The sequence below is a fragment of the Ailuropoda melanoleuca genome, chromosome 1, assembly GCF_002007445.2.
Source record: "Ailuropoda melanoleuca isolate Jingjing chromosome 1, ASM200744v2, whole genome shotgun sequence".
Classification (NCBI taxonomy): domain Eukaryota; kingdom Metazoa; phylum Chordata; class Mammalia; order Carnivora; family Ursidae; genus Ailuropoda; species Ailuropoda melanoleuca.
Genome location: NC_048218.1, coordinates 167,967,101 through 167,989,102, shown reverse-complemented (window position 1 = coordinate 167,989,102; position 22,002 = coordinate 167,967,101). Strand labels below are relative to the sequence as shown.

General features: G+C 41.3%; 1 long non-coding RNA gene across 2 annotated transcripts; it reads right to left on the bottom strand.

Moving 5' to 3' along the window:
• Positions 1–510: 510 nt before the first annotated feature.
• On the bottom strand, positions 511–21,171 carry LOC109489638. 2 transcript variants are annotated; one of them, XR_002142682.2, is made up of 4 exons: positions 21,088–21,171; positions 2,166–2,440; positions 1,338–1,508; positions 511–726 (listed from the first exon to the last, which is right to left on the bottom strand). It is a non-coding gene; the product is annotated as an uncharacterized LOC109489638 (long non-coding RNA). The 2 variants fall into 2 exon arrangements; XR_002142681.2 differs by having other exon boundaries at positions 2,178–2,440.
• Between the last annotated feature and the right edge of the window lie 831 nt (positions 21,172–22,002).

Below are 22,002 nucleotides of genomic sequence, written 5' to 3'. Positions count from 1 at the left end.
CGGACGCAATCAATTGAATGTAGCACCAGGAAAAATGAAGAGTTTATCAGAAAATGACTAAGCCATCTATATCCATCTCTTTTTTCTTTCTTTTATTTTCTTTTTACCATTAAGAAGTGAGGCTAATCCCAGTCGATGAAGTTCAAGAACAATTCGACCTCTTCTGACCCTGGCTAAACAATCCTGTTCGGAGGGAGGAGAACGGGGGTGGGAGAGTCAGGCGCTGGCAGGGCGGCGGGCGAGCGAGGCGGTGGCCGGGGGCCAGGGCTCTGCTCACCCCCCATTCCCCCCCGCCCCCCCCCGGGGACCTGCCTGCCGCCCTCAGGCTTCTGGAAGCCGCTGGTCCCGCGCCAGCATGTCCAGAGCGGCGCGGATCCCGACAATCCCTGCACCACACTGACCCCTAGGGGCAGCGCGGCGCTCCGCAGCCAGGCCTCTCGCGCACACAAAAGGAGCCGCCGCAGCTTCCAGCTGGAGCCGGCCAAAAAATCTGCGACGAGTGCTCTCAGATGCAGACACCACAAAGCCAAAACATTAACATTTTGCTTGCTATTTATTCAGCTTCTCCGTCTTTAATTCCTCCTCGCCAAGTAGCCTCCAAATGTGTCTCTTCGAGTATCAAAGTGATCACTTTGGATTAAAGTCTTCCTTCTCAAAAGACACCTTAATTAAAATGTGTGCGGTGGGGGGAAAGAGGGAGGGGAGACCTCCGTAAATCTCATGCTTCTGTGGGAAAGAAAAGACATAACTAGTTAAAGGAAAGGGGGATGGCCTTTTCACAACACGGGATGCAAAATGAGGTTTTCAAGCTTTTTATTTGTTTCTGGTAGTTACTCAAACACGTTGGATAATGGCTACAATAGCGACAGTGGCAGGTCACATTCACTGAGTGCTTGCTATATGCCAGGCATCTTTCTAAGTACTTGCATTTGGCACGCACATTTTGAGGCAACTAAGGCACAGAGAGGTTTAGTGACTTGGCCAACGACACACAGGTTGCAGAGTTAGGATTCTAATCCTCTGCCTCCTCTAACTACCATACTGCAACCCCTTCTAAGCTACAGCTCTCAAGGCATTTCACACCTGACTTTACACTCCCAACAACTTCCTCTATAATTAGCAAAATTCTGCTAACACTCACTAGGAAGAGCCAAGGGTTTCTCTCAAAGGAGGAGCAGAAGCACGTGATCTACAGGGCTGAATCACTGCCAAAGGCCAAGACTCAAAGCTGGAGACCATCTCAGTTATTTGGGGCATCACTTAGAAGTTTTTCTGCAGGGGATTCTGAAACTCTTGCCCTCGATTCCCTCATCTCAAGAATGCGAATACTAAAATACCTTTGTCACAAGATCCTTGTGAAATCGTGTGAGATGATTCATGTTAAGGGCATAGCACAGTGCCTGGTACAGAGTAAACACTCAGGAAAATTGCACAGTCAGGTCAGGGTGGTGGAGAAATAGATGTTCGTGAAGTTGATTTCCACATGGAGGGTTCCCTTGGAAAGACCACTAGAGAGAAGGGAAAAGGAAGATTCAGATCTAAAAAGCCTAATACCAGGCAAAAACGTATGTACCAGAAAATTATCATGAGGTGGACCCCGGAGGAGGAGTATGCAACCTGATGTGGAAAACATGCCTCACCCCCTGTACACCCAGAACCGCACCCAGGGCTCAGTGGCTAACAAATGGTTCCTGACACTGTCTGTGAAATATTCTTGCCCAAAATTTAAAACCTGAGTCTGATCAAGCCTGTAGACCCAACTACCAATGGTAATACAGGAGACAGAGGAATGTGTGGAGCCGTACTATAGGAATGCAACTGGCAAAAAGCAGACTGTGGTAAATTCTACAGGACAAATAATCCAATTTCTTTAACAAACAAATTACATGAAAAGAAAAGGGACTATATGGATTAAAAGACTTTTAAAATATATATCAACAAAATTCAGTGGGTGGACTTTGAATCCTGATCTGAATAACCAACTATAAAACAAATTAACAAACATTTGTGAGACAATTGGAGAAATTTAAACATTGACTAGATACTTGGTATTAAAGAAAAGCTATTCGTTTTTTAGATTGATCATGGTATTGTAGCTAAAGCAAGGTGGTTTAAGCACATGGTATTGTGCTTCAGAATAGCCCTTATCTTTTAGAGATACTCACACAAGTACTTACGGATGAAACGGTATGATGTCTGGCATCTGCTTTAAAATAACCCATTCAGGGGTAAAGTTGAAACCAGACTGGCCATGTGTTTGCTCATTGCTGAAGCTGGGTGATGGGCACAGGAAGGTTCATTTCATTATTCTCTCTCTTTTAGTGATACAGATGAAATTTTCCAGATTTGTTATGAGCGACTGATCTCACCATGGATAAATAAGGAACCAGGGTGAAAGAACCTACACGTGTTCAGGTGGAGGTGGGAACTTCCAGGTGTTCTGCAAGAAACAGGGAGCAGGGTAGACTCACACAGGTTATGTAAAGCAAGGTAGAAACACATAAGTTTGGGCAGAAATGGTAAGCTTTGATTATAAAGAGCCACGAATACCAAGAATAAAAAGAGCAGCTAGCATTTTTTTTTTTACAATGTACCAAACATATAGTTTCTCCTCACTCTTTAGTGTTAGATCAGTAATTAGTTCCATCTTCCAGAAGAAAGTGATGCTTACAGAAGATAGGTCACCTATTCAAGTGTGCAATTAGCAAGCTGAGGAGCCCAGATCCAAACCAGAGCCTGACTACACAGCCCCCACCTAGTCTTCACCGCAACATCTGGCAGGAGCACAGGAGATGGCCTGGAAGGCAGAGTGCAGGTGGGGAAACCAAAAGATACTGTCGTTGTCTAAATGAGAGCTGGAGAGGCTTGCACAAAGGAATGAGAGGGAAAATAGACTGATATCAGAGAGGACAAACACAGAAGGATCCAACAGCAGATTGGATTTAAATGACCAGAAAGAAAGCACTGAATTGGGAGGGTATCTAGAAAGAATTCTTTTAATCCGCTGGTGCAGGCAGAGAGAAGGGCAGATACACTGCTATTTTCAATGGAGCTATGCTTAGGTGAACATTCTTTTTTTTGCTGTGAGGTATATTCAGATGACATTTTACAAATGAGTGCTTTGCCTCATGATTTATATACCATTATCTATTTAATTTCAGCTACAAAACTGGAAATAGACACATCTTTTCAAGAAAAAGAAAAAAGCAGACTTTGTTGGACTTTTGTGTCTCACAATGGCAGGGGCATCCTTGGATTCTAGCTGTGAAAATGGAGCTCTCTGGAGCACAGGGCCTTCTGGACAGATCTGGACAAAACAGCCAGACCACCTGGAGCTTGTTTGTTGAGGAAGAGATTAAAAAGTTCCCGAGGGATAGGGAGAACCTTCCTGTGCCTGCAGAAAATTCAATCTCTGAAGCTCCAGTAATCTCTCCATGCTTGATTTATTAGAGATGGAAAGAATTCCCAACTCCTATGAAATGAGTGTGAAGGCCAGAAGAGAGAGGTGACTGGTCTGAAGTCACACAGCTAGATGTTGGCAGAGGCAGGCCTAGAGGTCAGGTTTCTAAAACACAGCACCTCCGGGGCAATAAAAATGTTCATCATAATTTCTTCAGTGAACTACTGACCTCTTACATTTTTCAGATTAAGAAACCAAAAATCAAAAGCCAGCTTAAGAGTCAAGGTTACCAGTCAGTCTGCTGACTTGGTTGGTAAATGATCGGACTTCACAATTTTACCAGAAATGAACATGATTAACTGGCATTTCTCTAGGTTTGTGTCCTGGCCAAACACCAGCCTCACATGGATATATCCTACACCGATTTGGTGAGCACATGCTATGGGGTTCTGAAAGAATGAACCTGACCTCATTATATCTCCACTCCATGACAAGATGATCTTTGCCAGGTTTTGTTCATTTACTTTAAAGCCTTGTTGATAAATTAACGAGTGCAGATTTACTGGGCCCTAGGCAGACATCTAAGAACTCAGACAGTGTTGGAAAAGTCCCTGTACTCAGGCAGGCAGGAGAGCTGCTCCAGCATCTTGGCCTGGCATCCTGATGGAGGTACACTGGGAGAAATGGCAGTGTCTTCTCGTGCCAAGCCTGCCAGAGGCACTCGAAGACATCTGGTCACTCTTTTGAGAAGGCAGAGACTCAAAACAGCAGGGAAAATTAATTTAAAGGAGCAGGATGAGCAGCTCCATGCTGCTGATGGTGGATCTCAGCAGAATGCGTGTGTCATAAAAGACAGGCAGAGTGCACCAAGAAATGGATCCAAGCTTCCTGTCAAACCATGATTCTGCATCTGGAGCAGACTGAAGAGTAAGCCTTTGGGGTTCGCTGGGAAGTTGCCAAAATGGGAAGGAAGCACACAGCAGTGTACCTAGTGGTAATGATCAATCGGACCAATAGGAGCCAGTGTAGCCTCTGCCACCTTGGCTGCTCTGTGCAATCTTATCCCAGAGATCTGAAGAGAAGGACTCCTGCAGCCATGACCCCGTCCATGTGCACAGGGACAACATCAGACCAAGGTTAGCACATTGTGTCATGGGAGAATTTGGTCATAAAATTGGAGTGGTGGTTGATCAATATGCATTGTAGATGACTGACCCCCCCTCCTGTGTCCACTTTCTGGGCCAGCCACTTGCTAAAAACACTAGAGACAAGAAATAAAGAGGACTTGGCTCCCTAACCCCTGAGGACTTGATGATCCATTGAAGGATACAAACAGATAAACACTTATTTACAATATGTGGCATGACTACAATAGTGGCATGAAAGAAAGTACTATGGAAACTTAGAGGAGAAAGCAACTAACTCTATCTGTGGGGAAAGCAATGGTCAGGAAGGCTGCACAACGGAAGTGACATCTGAGTAGACTCCACATGAGATCCGGTCATCAGGTTGGGAGCAATGTCATTCCCAGGAGTAGGAACAGCATGTGCAGAGGTGCGGCAAGTTTGATAAGGAAGGAAGAGTCTTCAGCCTCTTGCTATGGCTTCAGAACCTTCCATATCAGGTGATTAATAGCTCTGATTATTGTCCCTCCCGCATATATGATTTAGGTCACTCACAAGATTTGTTTTGTTAGTGCTGACTCTTATACTTGCTCATTTATGGGTCAGTGATGGAATGAGCAAGATGGCAGAAAAATCAGTTCTCTCTTGAACCTAAAAAAGTACAAGGAAATCAACTTGCAAGATATGGAGCTAAAACAGCCACTATTTAAAAAGCCCCTTCCACACAACCCCTAGACACATTAGAACTTAGGGAGTATTTGTAGCCAAGCACAGGCTTTGCTGACCATCTCTCTTAGTAGAGCAAGAGCAAGGAGGTTATTGATAGCTAGGATTTTTGAGTTTCCCCTACAAATTTCCGGTCACCTTGGACAACGACCTTGGATTGTTCTGTCATGTCATTTTTCAGAAAAGACTCATTGCTTGCTTATCTCTTCTTGAAATGAAAGGTGTTATGCTCCCAGCAAAATTCTATTTTTATTTTAAATGTTCAGTTGGGAACTTTAAACTTTGTTTTGCTAACTCATTTTTAACTGAAGCTGAACAGTAGCGTATGATCCTAATTCTATAAATTTTTCTCTTAGCTTCAAAGACTTCCACTCCCAAGAGCTTGAACTCTGGCACTTTATACAGCCACGTGGTTTGAACGTGTTGGAGGGCTGAGGGTCGAACTTGCCATCAGGATAGCATTTGGGGCTAAACTCATCCCACAGTCACAACTGGGGCATCCCTGCCCTTCTGTCAGCACTTTTACTGCCCTCACCTGCCATTCTGTTTCCCACAGTGACTCCAGTAGGAAAGGAGCTAACCACAGAAGTGGAAAACAGAAAGAAGGGCTCCCTGTAATATAAAAATACAATAGAAGTTCCCTTGTGATGTCCCTGAATAAAGAATGCCAAATAATAGCACCTATTAACCATATACAGTGTGCCAAGTGCTAGGAACACCATGACAAAGAGACAAAGTCTGGGCCTCCTGGAACATGCATTCCTGGGGGGAAGACCCAGAACATAAACCATCAAGCCAGGCAGTTAGATGCAGAAATGTAAAACTGCCTATGTTGGCAGAGAATGACGGTGCCGGAGAGGCCTGCTCTTGCTCAGATGATCAGAGAAGCCTTCTTTTAGAAGACAATACTTGGGCAGAGATCTCCCTAAGAGGAAGAAGAATCCACCTGAATATCCAAGGGAAATTGCTGGACCATTTTCTGGGAAGGAAGTGTCTCAGTGGCTCACACTGGAGCGGGAGGTCAAAGGTGGGCTCCAGTTCCCATTAGCAACCCATCCAGGCACCACAAGCAGGTGTGGTGTGCCTGGTGGTCTCCTTACTGGGAGAACTCCCTGCCTATACCCTAGAAGTGTTTAGGCTGTGACAGTGGCTTCAGGAGCACTCAAAACACCAAAGGGAAGGGTCTGAATCTGAGATCCTAATCCCAAAATTCTAGGCAATGAAAGACGACTCCAAAACAATCACATGAAGAATTTCCACACGAATGGATTTATCTTCATTTATTTCTATCAATATGTACAAAACATCTACTTACAGAAGCATTCTACGGAAGTTGTATTTGTCAAATACTGTACTTCTCAGGATGAGTGGCTTCATTTATCTAAAGTTTTCTCTCTTTTCGTTTTTTATTTTCATGTTGGGGGAAATTTCTCCAACTTTATCTTTCAATTCTTCTTTTGAAATGTTAGTTTTGGGAAATAAATGCTTAATTTCCAAGAGCTCCTTGTTATTCAATGATTGTTCCTTTTCTCCTAGCATACTGTACTTATTTTATGGCTATAGAACCTTCTTGAACCTCTCCAAGGATATTAAGTAGAGGATTTCTTTTAATTTCTTATGTTCTCTGCTTTAACCACTTTCTTCTAGGAGAATTATCCTATTTAATCTACCATGGTATTTATTTTCATGCTTACTGGTTTTCTTTATATCTAGTGATAGCTGTTGGTACAGCTGGGTGATGCTTTTTTTTTTTTTTTTTTTGCTGCCATATATGTACATCTCCCTATCCATTCCCCCATCACTAGGTCTTTTCCAAGAATAGAAAAATCTGACTAGTGTTATACATAGGGGTGGGGTGTGTTGCTGGCAGAATTCTATTACCACAAGAAGGTAACAAGTTGGCACTGGCATCCACACTGTGACCTTAATTCTCAGAAATTTTTACCCAATTTCTTTTTTTTTAAGATTTTTTTAAATTTATTCATTCGACAGAGAGAGAGACAGCCAGTGAGAGAGGGAACACAAGCAGGGGGAGTGGGAGAGGAAGAAGCAGGTTCCCAGTGGAAGAGCCTGACATGGGGCTCCCTGAGCCGAAGTCAGATGCTTAATGACTGAGCCACCCAGGCGCCCCTATCCAATTTCTTGAGAGAGACATCTGATGTGTAGTGATGGAGGGAGGGAGAAACTACTTGTCCCCTGGACAGAAGGATATAGGGAGCATGGAACCAGTATAGACATTCCTTCCAGTGCTTCTTAAATGGTAGCAGTACCCCCCTTTTATTTTGAAACAACTGGGGGCATTTTTAGTTGTCATACTAACTGAGGGATCATTAGTACTAGCATGTAATGGGAGGGGCCAGGGACGCCAAATGACCCACAATACGTAGGACCATCCCATTTAATAAAATCTGATCAGCACAAAATGCCAATAATGCCTCCATGGAAAAGTATTAGACAGACTTTCCATTAAATGCGCCCTCTCCCCAGCACCATTCTCAGGTTTCCTTCGCACTCACATCAACTCCTGTACTTGTGCCTCACCAACCGATCCTGGAGAGTCTCCAGATCTCTGGCCTGCAGACTGACGTGCTCTGGTTTTGCAGGCCCCCTTCTGGATATCCTGAGCTATAGCTCTCCTGCTCACTTTAACCATCAAAGGGCTTCCACATCTTTATTATTCACAAATTTACTAAGACCACTGTTTGCTGCTAATCGCTCTATTTTTCCTTCACTATTATGGGATTATTCCTGTATTATCATTTCATTGAGTCCTCAAGAAAGCCAGAGAGAATGACTAAGCTTCCATACAACACCATGATTCTATTTTTTGGCCTACAAACGAGTCCATTATTTTAATTCTCTTCTAAATACGAAAAGGATGCTGGCATGCTTCCCATTCCTTCTAACATTTTTCCCTTCCACCTTCTACCCTATAACTTGCACTTGACCGTTGTTACTTTCATTACCATTTACATCAATTTCTGCAACTGCAAACATCATCCATTCTTTGTCCATAAATTGGTTCTAAAAGTTGAAAATCAATAAATTTTATTTAAATTTAAATATTATTTACAACTGCCCTGCATACAATGTTTAATTATATTTCCTATAGGCCCAATGTCCTAACTACTGGACATTCAACAGCCCTTCTAGAAAAAAACTGAATGCATTACCTACCCCCTACCACCATTCTCTATGATTGTTAATTTTATGTGTCAACTTGACTGGAACATGCGGGGCCCGGATAGTTGGTTTAAAAAAAATATTCTGGGTATGTCTGTGAGGGTATTTCGGGATGAGTTTAAAATCTGAGTTGGTAGACTGAATGAAGTAGATCGCCCTTCCCGGGGTGGGCGGGCCTCGTCCAATCCACTGGGGCCAGAGTGGAACAAAAGGCAGGGTAAGGGAGAATTCGTGGATAGATTTAAAAATTAATACTGAGTGAAAATAACATTTAAAAAGTTTTAAAAAGTAAAAAAATTGTAATATGTATAGCATGATACTACTATCATAGACATTTTTATCTTTTTTTTTTTTAAGATTTTATTTATTTATTTGACAGAGATAGAGACAGCCAGCGAGAGAGGGAACACAAGCAGAGGGAGTGGGAGAAGAAGAAGCAGGCTCACAGCAGAGGAGCCTGATGTGGGGCTCGATCCCATAACGCCAGGATCACGCCCTGAGCCGAAGGCAGACGCTTAACCGCTGTGCCACCCAGGCGCCCCTATCATAAACATTTTTAAATGGATGGGCCAAATGGGTACAGGGGAGTGGGAGGTCCAGGCATCCAGTTATGGAATGAGTAAGTCACCAGAATAAAAGGCACAGCATAGGGAACAGAGTCACTGATATTGTAACAGCGTCGTACGGTGATGGGGTAGCTACACTTGTGGGGAGCATAGCATAACATACAAAGAAGCTGAATCACTATGTTGTACCCCTGAAACTCATGTAACATTGTGTGTCAGCTATATTTTAAAAAATTGTAAATAAAAAAATAAAACACAATGACAAACTCAAAACAACACTGCAGTAAGCACTAAAAAACTAGGAGTATTGGGAAAGTAGATGGAAAGGACTCAGCTTGAACATAGCGGAGTGGGTGCATGCAGGGCAAGGTGAATGGGACTGGGGAGAACGATGAATGGGTGGAAAAAACAAATAAACCCAAGCAAAAGAGACAGCTCACTTGGACCAATGACATTCATGGACCTGAACTGAGGACAGTGATTAAGTCAATTCGGTTCCGCTGAGGTCCTTACTTCACCTCCCTGCAGCAGAGATAACAAAGCTGAGACAAAGGGCAGAGCAGAAGGGTGGGCAATTGTGGCCAACTCTTTCCCCCCAGGCCTCACCAGCCCCACCCTATCAGCTCCCTCCCACCCTCCTCCTCTTCAGCACCAACAGAGCTTTCTAAAAGCACCTCTGGTCAACCACCCATTCCTGATGTGTCCTTCCACCACAGACCACTTAGCACCTCCCGAGCTGTCTGCAGGGAAGGCATTCCTACTCACGCTAGGCCCCCAGGGCACACTCCGTGCCACACTTGCATTATCAGTCTATCACAGCATGGGTGACTGTCTGTGGAATCCTCCACCTGCCTGGTTTGGAGCTGCCCTGGGGATCTCAGCGCTCACTTAGGAATTTTCCCAGCTATTCCTCTAACATTTCTCCACAGACTGGGAACTTTACATACTGCTTCCTTGAGCTTTCTGCACAATGCCTGGCACCTCTGTAGCCATAATGGAATTCTGGGTTTGTGGAGTGATTCAAAATACATACCTTGGATGGACAGATTAGTAATTCTGTAGAGAAATGATAGTATAACTTCCTTTCAAAACTTTGATACCATTGTGTTTAATAACTTTTGAAAAGTGATTTCTGAGGGGAAAGAGACAAATTTCCCATACAGAAGAATTCCAATAGTTTATGTAGAGACTCTGCCCTGAAGGAGGGGAAAAATAACTCCCTATTTCTTAGGTGTGGGCTGCACATAATGAGTTTAGGGAAAAGTAACTTTCCAGGGGTGAAATCTGACAGATACGACATCATCCAGGTGATCAAGGTCGATATCAGCAGTCAGAAATCGTGTTGATAGCATGTACCTTTGAAATGATGTAATGAAGATGGCACTTTACCTCCATGATCTTCCTCTCAAATCCCCATAACTCCCATCTAATCATGAGAAAAACATCAGATAAATTCCAGTAGTGGGCATCTGCAAAATACCTGACAATACTCTTCAAAACTGCCAAGTCATCAAAACAAGGAAAATCTGAGAAACTGTCACAGAAAAAAGGACCCTAAAGAGACGTGGTTAACTAAATATAATATGGTACCCTGGGTGGGGTCCTGGAATGGAAAAAGGACATTAGGTAAAAGTGAAGAAAATCTGAATAAACTAGGGACTTTAGTTAATAATAACATACCATTATTGGTTCATGAATTATAACAGATACACTGATGTAAGATGTTAGTGATAGGGGAAACTAGGCGTGGGGTGTGTGGGAACTCTGTACTGTACTGGCAACTTCTCATAAATTTAAAACTGTTCTAAAAAATAAAGTCTATTAAAAATAAGTCAGATTTGTAAAGAAAAGTAATGGCTGATACTGTTAAGAGCAGCGGCTATGTACTTTCTGTTATTATTAGCATTGTTGGCCCACAGAGCAAACCATAGGCTATGCCCACCCTCCCCCCCACAACCCCCCACCAAACTAGTTAAGCCCACATTTAAAGAATATGGCCACTCATCTGTAAAACTGACACAACCTACAAAAAAAGAGTTAAGAAGACAGGCTGACCCTCTGGCTCATAGAAAGGAGTGCAGAATCAAGACTTGGAATTCTCCCCATCTCCAGCGACTGTGTGGGCTGACTCTCTTCTCAGTGGAAAAGAAGTCCCAGCTACTTTACTGCTCTGGTAGCAAAGGAGATACAATCTCAGAAACAGAGACAGAGAGATGATAGAGATAGATACAAACATGGACACAGACATAAAGTATCAGGGAGGGCTCTCCAGAGATAATCGCCTAATGTAATATTTTGCTGGGAAAATAAGATTTTTTTCCCAAGAAAATGCTTTTCATTAAAATTAGAAGAGATCTGCATATGAAAGCAGTTTATAAACTGTGACAACTGTTCATATTTCAATTATATTATTCCACCTTACTAGCACCTTGACGCAATCCATGGAACCAATATATACTGATCTGCAGCCCTCATGGCTAACAAATCCAGAACCATCGCTGATAACAACTCAGAAACCTTAATCTACAAAAATTATACTGGGAAGCCCAAAGCAGGGTACATAGTAAGTGAGATGTCAGCGAGTTCACGTAGAGTGAGGACGGACACTTAGGCAAAGGGGCCATCCTTCCAAAGCAGATGTGAGAATTAAGCAAGAAAAGAAAAGAAACTAAGTCAAAACAAAAGTGATCTTTTTCATTTGTTGAGAAGTATTTGATTTTATTTCTTTTTCCTGGGTCATTTCCTGCAAGAGAATAGAATGTTAACACAAAGACAAGTGATATTGATATTTTATGTAGTGACAATAGAAATATGGGAATAGAATCATTAAATGCTTAATATAGCCTAGTTAATAAAATCAAACCCTCTCTTCTCCCAATAGCTTTTGCAGAAGTTTTCTGTCAAAGAACAATCTTCACAGATAGCACGAACGAGCATGCAGTTATTATGCAAGGAGAGTTTTATTCTGGCATCAAAAGCATTCGACAAGGATGTTGAGAGCATCTTTGGATGCTCAGAAACAGAGAAGAATTTTCTACTTGGAAATCTGACTGCCTTTGATCTATCTGGTTTCCATTTTGTTGCCTTTGTTTGCACTGCTGTGCGACGCTTGGTGGTGTCAGGCAAGGATCGAAGGTGGGAGAAATGAAGTTTTGTGGAAACAAAATGATCATTCAGAGACTCTACTGTTGAATATTGCAAAACCCTAGGGGAGGGGTGCTGAAGTAAAGCCAGTGAGCAATCCTCATTTCCCCAGCCCGGTTAGCTCCTGTGTTCTTCCTGCACGCCCAACTTCCTTTAGGGAAAAAGCAGCATCCATTCAATGCCTCCTCACAGAGTCTGAAAGACCTAGTAAAGCGAATCCCAAAAGGTTAAATCTAGATGATTCCTACAGTCAGAATGAATTGGTTTAATAACTGCAATTGCTGGGGTTTTGTTTTGTTTTTTCTTTATTAAGCTCACCAATTCCTTTTGTGAATAAAAGTCCATACCTGGACAGGCTCTCTCTTTTTTCCATGGAAGCTGTGGCAGGCCTTAAATCAGTATTTCTTAAACTTTTGTGAGGTTATGGGTCATCCCTTTAAGAATGTAATTAAAGCTACAGATTTCTTCAGAGTGTGACGTATGTGCACACATGCACACACACACACAATGTCAGGTAAGAACCCCTGCTCGAAGTAATTTTCCGCAGCTCCTCACATGCCCACAGTCTCATACATTTGGTGTGCCTTCACATGAGTTTCTGCAAGTTGTAGCAAAATTAAATGCACTCCCCAGAATCCCTGAAGGTATCATTCTTGGCAGGCACACGAGTGCAGGCTTGAGTCAAGAAATGACGCAAGGTGTGAGTAAGCAAGGCAGCCCAGCCTGCAGGTCAGAGCATGCCCCTCCGTCCCCATGCTGGGTGACCTGCTGTGGCTCTTTGGGCAGGTTACTTCAGCTGTCTTCCCAGCTGGGAAAAGAAGATAAAATAGTACTACCTCATTGGAGAGGTACTGCCCACCACTGCCAAGGACTTGGCAAGCTCTCAACAGAAGTTATGCCTTAATGCTTATGCTGTATGCTTTAATGAACTCAAACTATGCTCGCTTTATTACTTGGCTACTCTAGCCCTCTTTCCTCTCCCAAATGTTATGATTCAAAAACACACAGAATTCATGAGAGGTGGAAGGGAATGGAGAATCCCGTCGCAGAATAGCTCTGTCGTAGGTGGTCATCCTGTCCCAACAGGAATGCAGAGGACATCTACAAGTCCTTGTCATCTACACTACTGTGAACCACCAGCACAGGAAGTCTTGCTCTCTCGTATGCAGCCCCTTCTCACTTGGGACAGGTATGTTTATAAAGATCCTTTTCCTTTTATGGAACTGAAATCTTGTCTTAAAGCTGCCAGAATCAGTCTCCTTTTCCTTCTCACATGAGAAGTGTCCAGAAGGCAGGACATATTCATATTCATCTTCTCCACATCCCGGGTTCCAGGCCCCAGTGCCTGGCCCCCAGCTGCCACTCAGTTTTTCATTTATTTCACTGAGACTTTAAATATTTGGAAGCAGCTACACGGTACTTTCACAGCCTTAAATGTCCCGTCTTGAAAGCTAACTTTCCCCAGTTTTTTTGAAATTCCTCATTTTACATGGTTCTCACAGTGTCACCAACTCGATGGTCCTTCAGTTTGAGCACAATATTCCAGGTGCAGTCTGACCAGGTCAGAGAGGGAATACCCTCATCTTTGTTCATTCCCTTCATTCATTCATTCCTTCATTAACTCATTCAACAAACAATGCCTTCTACTCTTGTTCCTAGAAAATTCTTGGAGATTAAAAAGGGGAATTGTATCTAATACACAGCTCAAAACACTTGACCATTGAAAGAGGGTTATATTTCCCTCCCGGGAAGAGCCATGCGGGTCCCTCCTAAATTTGTTGTGGCACTAATTTCAGTTCATGTGGACCATTTGCTGTTCCTTATTTTGCATACTGAGCTTTTTTTAACATTCCTGATTGACCTAATCTTTCTCCAAAACTAATTCTTGAAACTTTTTTTTTCTTCCTCTCAATTGCAAGTTTCTTATTACTTCTGGCACAGCTTCCAGTGACTGTTAATCTTTCTGTTTCTTCTTTCCACTCAGGGGCCGACATACATCTCTGCCTTCCTTTTGACCTATGTAGTTGCAGAAGAACATGTCAGCCACTCCCAGAGGAACTTGGCCTTCAGGTACCAAGCACCAGCAACCACAAGGGCAGTGGAAATAAAAGAAGAAATGTTTTGCCACGTAAAGATTCAAAAAAACTACTTTCATACTTCTGCAGGCAAGTCAGCTACACAAATGTCTGAAACATTGTGATTTTCCCAAGGAACAGCCGACAGGTTTAATTTTAGCGCAACCCTTGAAAGAGCTCAGGGAGCCCAGGATAACTGGTTGTACTATAAATCCATGATACGACAGGACAGGAGGGGTGTGTGTCCCCTAATAAATATTGATACTGGTTCTCAGATTTTCATGTGATGACTGTTTTCAAAGGAAGAGTCTTTTATCTGAAGGATAAGATTGACAGGTAATGATTTTGGAGGCTCTTTCATCAACAAAATGGGTGGAGAAACACTGGCATAATTAACTTTTTTAGCTGCTGAGGTTTTTTTTTAAGACCTGTATTCCACAATTCTCAATTCACTATTCTCTTTCTGAAGTAAGTTCTGATTCCCAGGAGGTTGAGGAAGGTCTACCAACTTCTATAAGATCAAACTGCAAACCATGGCAGGTCTGAAGTCAGGCCTCCTTGGTGATCTTAGCTGAGTCAGAAAGGAGCACGGGGCATGGCGACTGTGACCCTCCCAGGGATGGGTGAAGATCTACAGGAGGCAGAAGAAGGCACCCCTGTGTAGACCCTAAAGAGACAAAAACGTCCTCTAACAGCATGTGCATAGCCACCTCTGACGGAAAAGCTACCAAAGTTCTTCAAACCCATGGCCTGTTCCCACTTATGTGATTTCACAGAAAACAAACACAAAGCTGGGAGAAACATGGGGTGTGGAGCCAGGCTACCTATGTAGCAGAGAAGAGAATTCAGGTGGCATTTCATCTCTTCTTCCCTAGAAAGTTCTGGCTCTAGAAGAGAAAGGAGGCTGGGGTAAGTGGCCAACTGGACTGGATTTTTCGGGTACATTTACCAATGGCACGATGACTACTGGCATGAGGCAGAGGACATCGAACGCAAACTAAAGAGTCTGGGGCAAGAGAGCTTTAACCTGGGCACAAGAGAAAAATGCCCACATGAAATAGTAAGAACAGAGGACGATGGAAGACAAATCAACATTAGTATATAAGAAAGAACATTCGGCTTCTCTAGACAGCACACAAAAAATCTTAAACTCTTCATGTTGTTATTCTTATAAAATCTTTGCATAAACCATTGATAGTATGAAATTCATGACTTGAATTATACATTGTCTCTTTAAAATGGAGTTTATTTTACTTTCATCGGACCAAGAGAGATAATGCATAAAAGGGCCTATTGGTTAAAACTCTGTTCATTCACTTATTGTTTCTGTGAAGATTGACTGCTTAGTGACTCCATGTGCTATAGGCACTGCAGCTATGTAAGTAAACATAACTACTTCTTGCTTTTAAAAAGCTTATTAGCTAGTGAATTCCCCCATAATACAAGCCATCAGAAAAAGATACAATTGAAGTCAAAGACAGAGGAGAAAATATTCTGATAAGGATCATGTGGCAGAAAGACCGTAACAGAGCCAAAGTGAGAAAGCATGCAAGTCAGCCAAGCAAGAATTAATGCAGTCCAGTGCAATGATTAAGAGGATGGTTTTTGTTACCTGGTAGGCCTTCTGAAAAGATGATTTAATCTGTGTGTCTCACTTTCATTCTCTGCAAAATAGGAATACTAATGCCTGTTCATAGAGTTGTTGCAAGAAATGAGCGATGATATTTCTCAAGAAACAAGAAAGTTCTCAAATACACAACCTAACCTTACACCTAAAGGAGCTGGAGAAAGAACAGGAAATAAATCCTAAACCCAGTAGGAGAAGAGAAATAATAAAGATTAGAGCAGAAATCAATGAAATAGAAACCAAAAGAACAGAACACATCAATGAAACTAGGAACTGGTTCTTTGAAAGAAAGAAAAGAGAAAAGAGAAAGGATCCAGATAAATACAGTCATGAATGAAAGAGGAGAGATCACAACCAACACCAAAGAAATACTAACAATTATAAGAACATATTATGAGCAACTATATGCCAACAAATTAGGCAATCTGAAAGAAATGGATGCATTCCTAGAAATGTATAAACTACCAAAACTGAAATAGGAGGAAATGGAAAACCTGAACAGACCCATAACCAGCAAGGAAATTGAAGAAGTAATCAAAAATCTCCCAACAAACAAGAGACCAGGGCTGGGTGGCTTCCCAAGGGAATTCTACCAAACATTTAAACAAGTATTAATACCTATTCTTATGAAGCTATTTTAAAAAATTGAAATGGAAGGAAAACTTCCAAACTCTTTTTATGAGGCCAGCATTACCTTGATCCCAAAATCAGACAAAGACCCCACCAAAAAGGAGAATTACAGACCAATAACCCTGATGAACACGGATGTAAAATTTCTCACCAAAATACTAGCCAATAGGATCCAACAGTACATTAAAAGGATTATCCACCACAACCAAGTGGGATTTAATCCTGGGCCCCAAGGGTGGTTCAACATCCGCAAATCAATCAATGTGACACACTACAAAAATAAAAAAAAGGACAAGAACCATATGATCCTCTCAATAGATGCAGAAAAACACTGACAAAGTACAGCATCCTTTCCTGATTAAAACTCTTCACAGCGTAGGGATAAAGGGAACATACCTCAATGTCATAAAAGCCATCTATGAAAAGCCCACAGCAAGTATCATTCTCAATGGGGAAAAACTGAGGGCTTTTCCCCTAAGGTCAGGAACACAGCAGGGATATCACCACTGTTGTTCAACATAATACCAGAAGTCCTAGCCTCAGCAATCAGACAACAAAAAGAAATAAAAGGCATCCAAATCAGCAAAGAAGTCAAACTCTCACTGTTTGCAGATGATATGATACTTTATGTGGAAAACTCAAATACTCCACCCCAAAATTGCTAGAACTCATACAAGAATTTAGCAAAGTGGCAGGATATAAAAGCAGTGCACAGAGATCAGTTGCATTTCTATACACTAACGAGACAGAAGAAAAAGAAATTAAGGAGTCGATCCCATTTAAAATTGCACCCAAAACCATAAGATACTTAGGAATAAATCTAACCAAAGAGGCAAATAATCTGTACTCAGAAAACTACAGAATTCTCATGAAAGAAATTGAGGAAGAAACACACAAAAAATGGAAAAACATTCCATGACCGTGGACTGGAAGAACAAATATTGTTAAAGTGTCTATGCTACCTAGAGCAATCTACACATTCAATGCAATCCCTATCGAAATACCATCAATTTTTTTAATGATTTTTTATTATATTATGTTAGTCACCATTCAGTACATCCCCAGCTTCCGATGTAAAGCTCGATGATTCATTAGTTGCGTATAACACCCAGTGCACCGTGCAATACATGCCCTCCTTACTACCCATCACCGGTCTATCCCATTCCCCCCACCCCCCTCCCCTCTGAGGCCCCCAGTTTGTTTCTCATAGTCCATAGTCTCTCAACCATCAACTTTTTTTACAGAGCTGGAACAAATAATCCAAAAATTGTATGGAACCAGAAAATACCCAAAAGAGCCAAAGGAATGCTGAAAAAGAAAACCGAAACTGGTGGCATCACACTTCTGGACTTCACGCTCCATTACAAAGCTGTAATCATCAAGACAGTATGGTAATGGCACAAAAACAGACACAGATCAATGGAACAGAATAGAAATCCCAGAAATGGATCCTCAATTCTATGGTCAACTAATCTTCGGCAAAGCAGGAAAGAATATCCGATGGAAAAAGGACAGTCTCTTCAACAAACGGTGTTGAGAAAATTTGACAGCCATGTGCCAGAAGAATGAAACTGGACCATTTCCTTACACCATACACAAAAGTAGACTCAAAATGAATGAAAGACCTAAACGTGAGACAGGAATCCATCAAAATCCTAGAGGAGAACACGGGCAGCAACCTCTTTGACCTTGGCCACAGCAACTTCTTGCTAGACATGTCTCCAAAGGCAAGGGAAACAAAGGCAAAAATAAACAATTAGGACTTCATCAAGATAAAAAGCTTTTACATAGCAAAGGAAACAGCTGACAAAACCAAAAGACAACCGACAGAATGAGAGAAGATATTTGCAAATGACGTATCAGATAAAGGGCTAGTACCCAACATCTATAAAAATTATCAAACTCAACACCCAAAAAATAATCCAATCAAGAAATGGGCAGAAGACATGAATAGACATTTCTCTAAAAAAGACATCCAAATGGCCAAGAGACACATGAAAAAATGTTCAACATCACTCAGCGTCAGGGAAATACAAATCAAAACCATAATGAGACACCACCTCACAACAATCAGAATGGCTAAAATTAACAAGTCAGGAAATGACAGATGTTGGCAAGGATACAGAGAAAGGAGAACGTTCCTACACTGTTGGTGGAAATGCAAGCTGGTGCAGTCACTTTGGAAAACAATATGGAGGTTCCTCAAAAAGTTGAAAGAGCTACCCTACCCTACGACCGAGCAATTGCACTACTGGGTATTTACCACGAAGATACAAATGTAATGACCTGAAGGGGCACCTGTACCGCAATGTTTTTAGCAGCAATGTCCACAATAGCCAAACTATGGAAAGAGCCCAGATGTCCATCAACAGGTGAATAAAGATGTGGTATATACATACAATGGAATATTACGCAGCCATCAAAAAACTGAAATCTTGCCATTTGCAACAATGCGGATGGAACTAGAGGGCATTATGCTAAGCGAAATAAGTCAATCAGAGAAAGACAATTATCATATGATCGCACTGATATGAGGAATTTACGAAACAAGGCAGAGGATCATAGGGGAAGGGAGGGAAAATAAATCAAAAGGAAACCTGAGAGGGAGACAAACCATAAGATACTCTTAATCATAGGAAACAAACTGAGGATTGCTGGAGAAGAGTGGAGTGGAAGAATGGGGTAACTGGGTGATGGACATTGGGGAGGATATGTGTTATAATGAGCACTGGGTATTATATAAGACTAATGATTCACAGACCTGTACCTCTGAAACCAATAACACATTATATGTTAATAAAGAAAAAAAAAGAAGAGAAATGAGGGTATGTGTGTATGTGTGTGTGTGTGTGTGTGTATACATATATATGTGTGTGTGCGTGTGTGTATATATATATATACACACACATATATAAAAAGTGTAGGGGACATCCTAATTACCCAACAAATGGTGATTTTAAATGAAAGAAACTTTCCAGTTCTATCAGATATTTCTGTATTATTTGAATTTTGTAATAAATATGTGTTCTGAAAAGAAGGGGGGAAAGGGAAAATGCCAAAATACATGTAGGTAAATTAATCCTCAGTAAAGTTGATTACAAAAAAATAAGGAACTATGTAGATGAACTGCTGATCCCCAAACAAGGACAGAATTACAATCATCCAAAGCCATATTCTTTCTCCTGGAGGTCACACTATGGATTCAAGCTCCCATCCAATCAGGACCATTACTTAAAGGGAAGCAGAGTGGGTGCTGGAACCCAGGCCTGGGTGCCTGCCACACAGAGAGCCTGCCAATGTCAGATACCAAGAAGGGAAATTCCAGGACTACTTCCGAAGGGGCAAAGCATGAGTTCTCTGGGAGGCCTTTCACAAAGGAACCGCCTTGGAGAGGAAATGTTCTCTTTTCTGATACCCATAGAACTGGGCATTTGGGGATGCCTGTGCCTCATAAAGAGGAATGGGCTTCAGAAAACAGCCTTTCATCCCAACCAGTAGAGATTGGCCCATGTCAGTAATGCAGATCTTTAGACATTCTGTCCAGGCCATGCATTTGAGTTTTCCCAATATTCTGTGTTCTGTAGTGGAAAGATTAGGGCTTGGGTTCAGACACATCTATCTGACTTACTATCCTCTTTCCATCACTTATTAAGACGTGGTCAACTGTAGTTTCCTTAACTACCTGCTTCTATGTGTTCCACTGTAAAAACAGGGAGAATGCTACTTGCCTTGCAAACATCTTGTAATAAATAAATGATCTTTCATCTGTGAAATCTCCTAATCTAATGTCACTTAAATAGTAAACGCTTAAAAAATGGTGGCTATTACTAACTGGCTTTCAGGATTATTATTATTTGATAAGTCAAGTAAATTGAAAATCTGCCCAATCTTTACTGAAGTTTATGTGGACTGAATAAGAGGAGGATGGTATTATGAAAAAAATATTAAATGTGGTTATTTCATGGCCCCAGAATAATAACCACTGACTATTAAGAACTGCTGGCCTAACTTGTTTAGACCTCTTTATACAGATCTTATTCATATTTCTTTTTTCACAAGGGCAAATTATTAAGTAAGTAGTAGCTTCCAAATAGTTTTTATGCATTTCATACTTTTGAAAATTTGGCAAACATAAATAAATAATACACATACTCTTACAGACAGATATAAAGCAAATGTAAAGACTTGACAATTGGTAAATATAGATGAAGTGTATACGGATGTATATTGATATTCTTTCAATTTTTCTGGACACTAAAATTTTTTTTAAATAAAAAGTTGGGGAAAACTTTACTGATACATTAAATTAAAATTAATTAAATTAAATTGAAAAATGTAAAATTCCATATTGAGAGGACATACCAAATGTTGGAAAAATTTGCCCGGAATGGCCAAACCAAGACATACTTTAGTAGTTCTAGCAACCTTTTAACAAAAATAAAACATCTTTTGGATATTCAAGTAAAAAGACAAAGTCCCTGATAAGGGAAAGAAACTCAGATTGTCATGTATTTTTGTCAGTAATGTGACAGCCAGAAAATAATAGAGTAACAGTTTACATACTTAAGAAAATAAAATATGAGCCAAAGATTTTATATCCAGCCAAACTGACCTTAAGAACGGAGGACACAGAGTCCTGCCCCTGGCTAGCAGTTGGCAAAGCATGCAACTCTCGATCTCGGGGTTGTAAGTTCAAGCCCTGTGTAGAGCTTACCTTTGAAAAAAAAAAAAAATATATATATATATATAGGACATAGAAATTTCAACTTTTTATTTTGAAACCATTTTACAGTTATAGAACAGTTGCAAAAAAACAGGAAAAGAATTCCTGTATATTGTTCACCCAGGTTGCTCTAAGAGAATATGGCTGTGCCATAATAAGAAGAGGAAGAGACACCAGAGATGCACAAGGACAGAGAAAAGTCCATGTGAGGACATAGCACAAGGTAGCCATCTGCAAGCCTATGAGAGAGGTCTCTGGAGAAACCAATCTTGCCAGTACCTTAATCTTGAACTTGCCACCTCCAGATCTCTGAGAAAATAAGGTCCTGTTGTTTGAGCCATCCCGTCTGGTATTCTGTTATGGCAGTCCGAGTAGACAAATATAAGGAGTGACATTGTCTGACTTCCATTTTTCCTGTAGCCAGGCCTTTCTTCCCAGCCACTGCTTCAACTTAAGATGTTTTACTATATATCTGCCAGAATCTTCACCTCTTACATCCTATGCTCTCAGGCTCCTTGGAAGGGTCCACACATGAACTGATTTTCTGTTGTCTCCTTTCAATCTGATATTTAAATCTTGTATAAATTCCTTTGTGTTTCTGGCATGGAAAGTCATCTTCTCCAATTTCCAGTACTGCTGTATTTTTGCCCTATTTTATATTCAAATAGCCATTTCACTGGGAATCTGCAATATGGTATTATATACACATACTTCTTTCTCCAGCTCTCCAGGAAATCTGATGAACAGTCTTCTTAAGTGAATATTGGTTAGAGTAACAGATTTGTTAAAGATTTCTTGATGTAG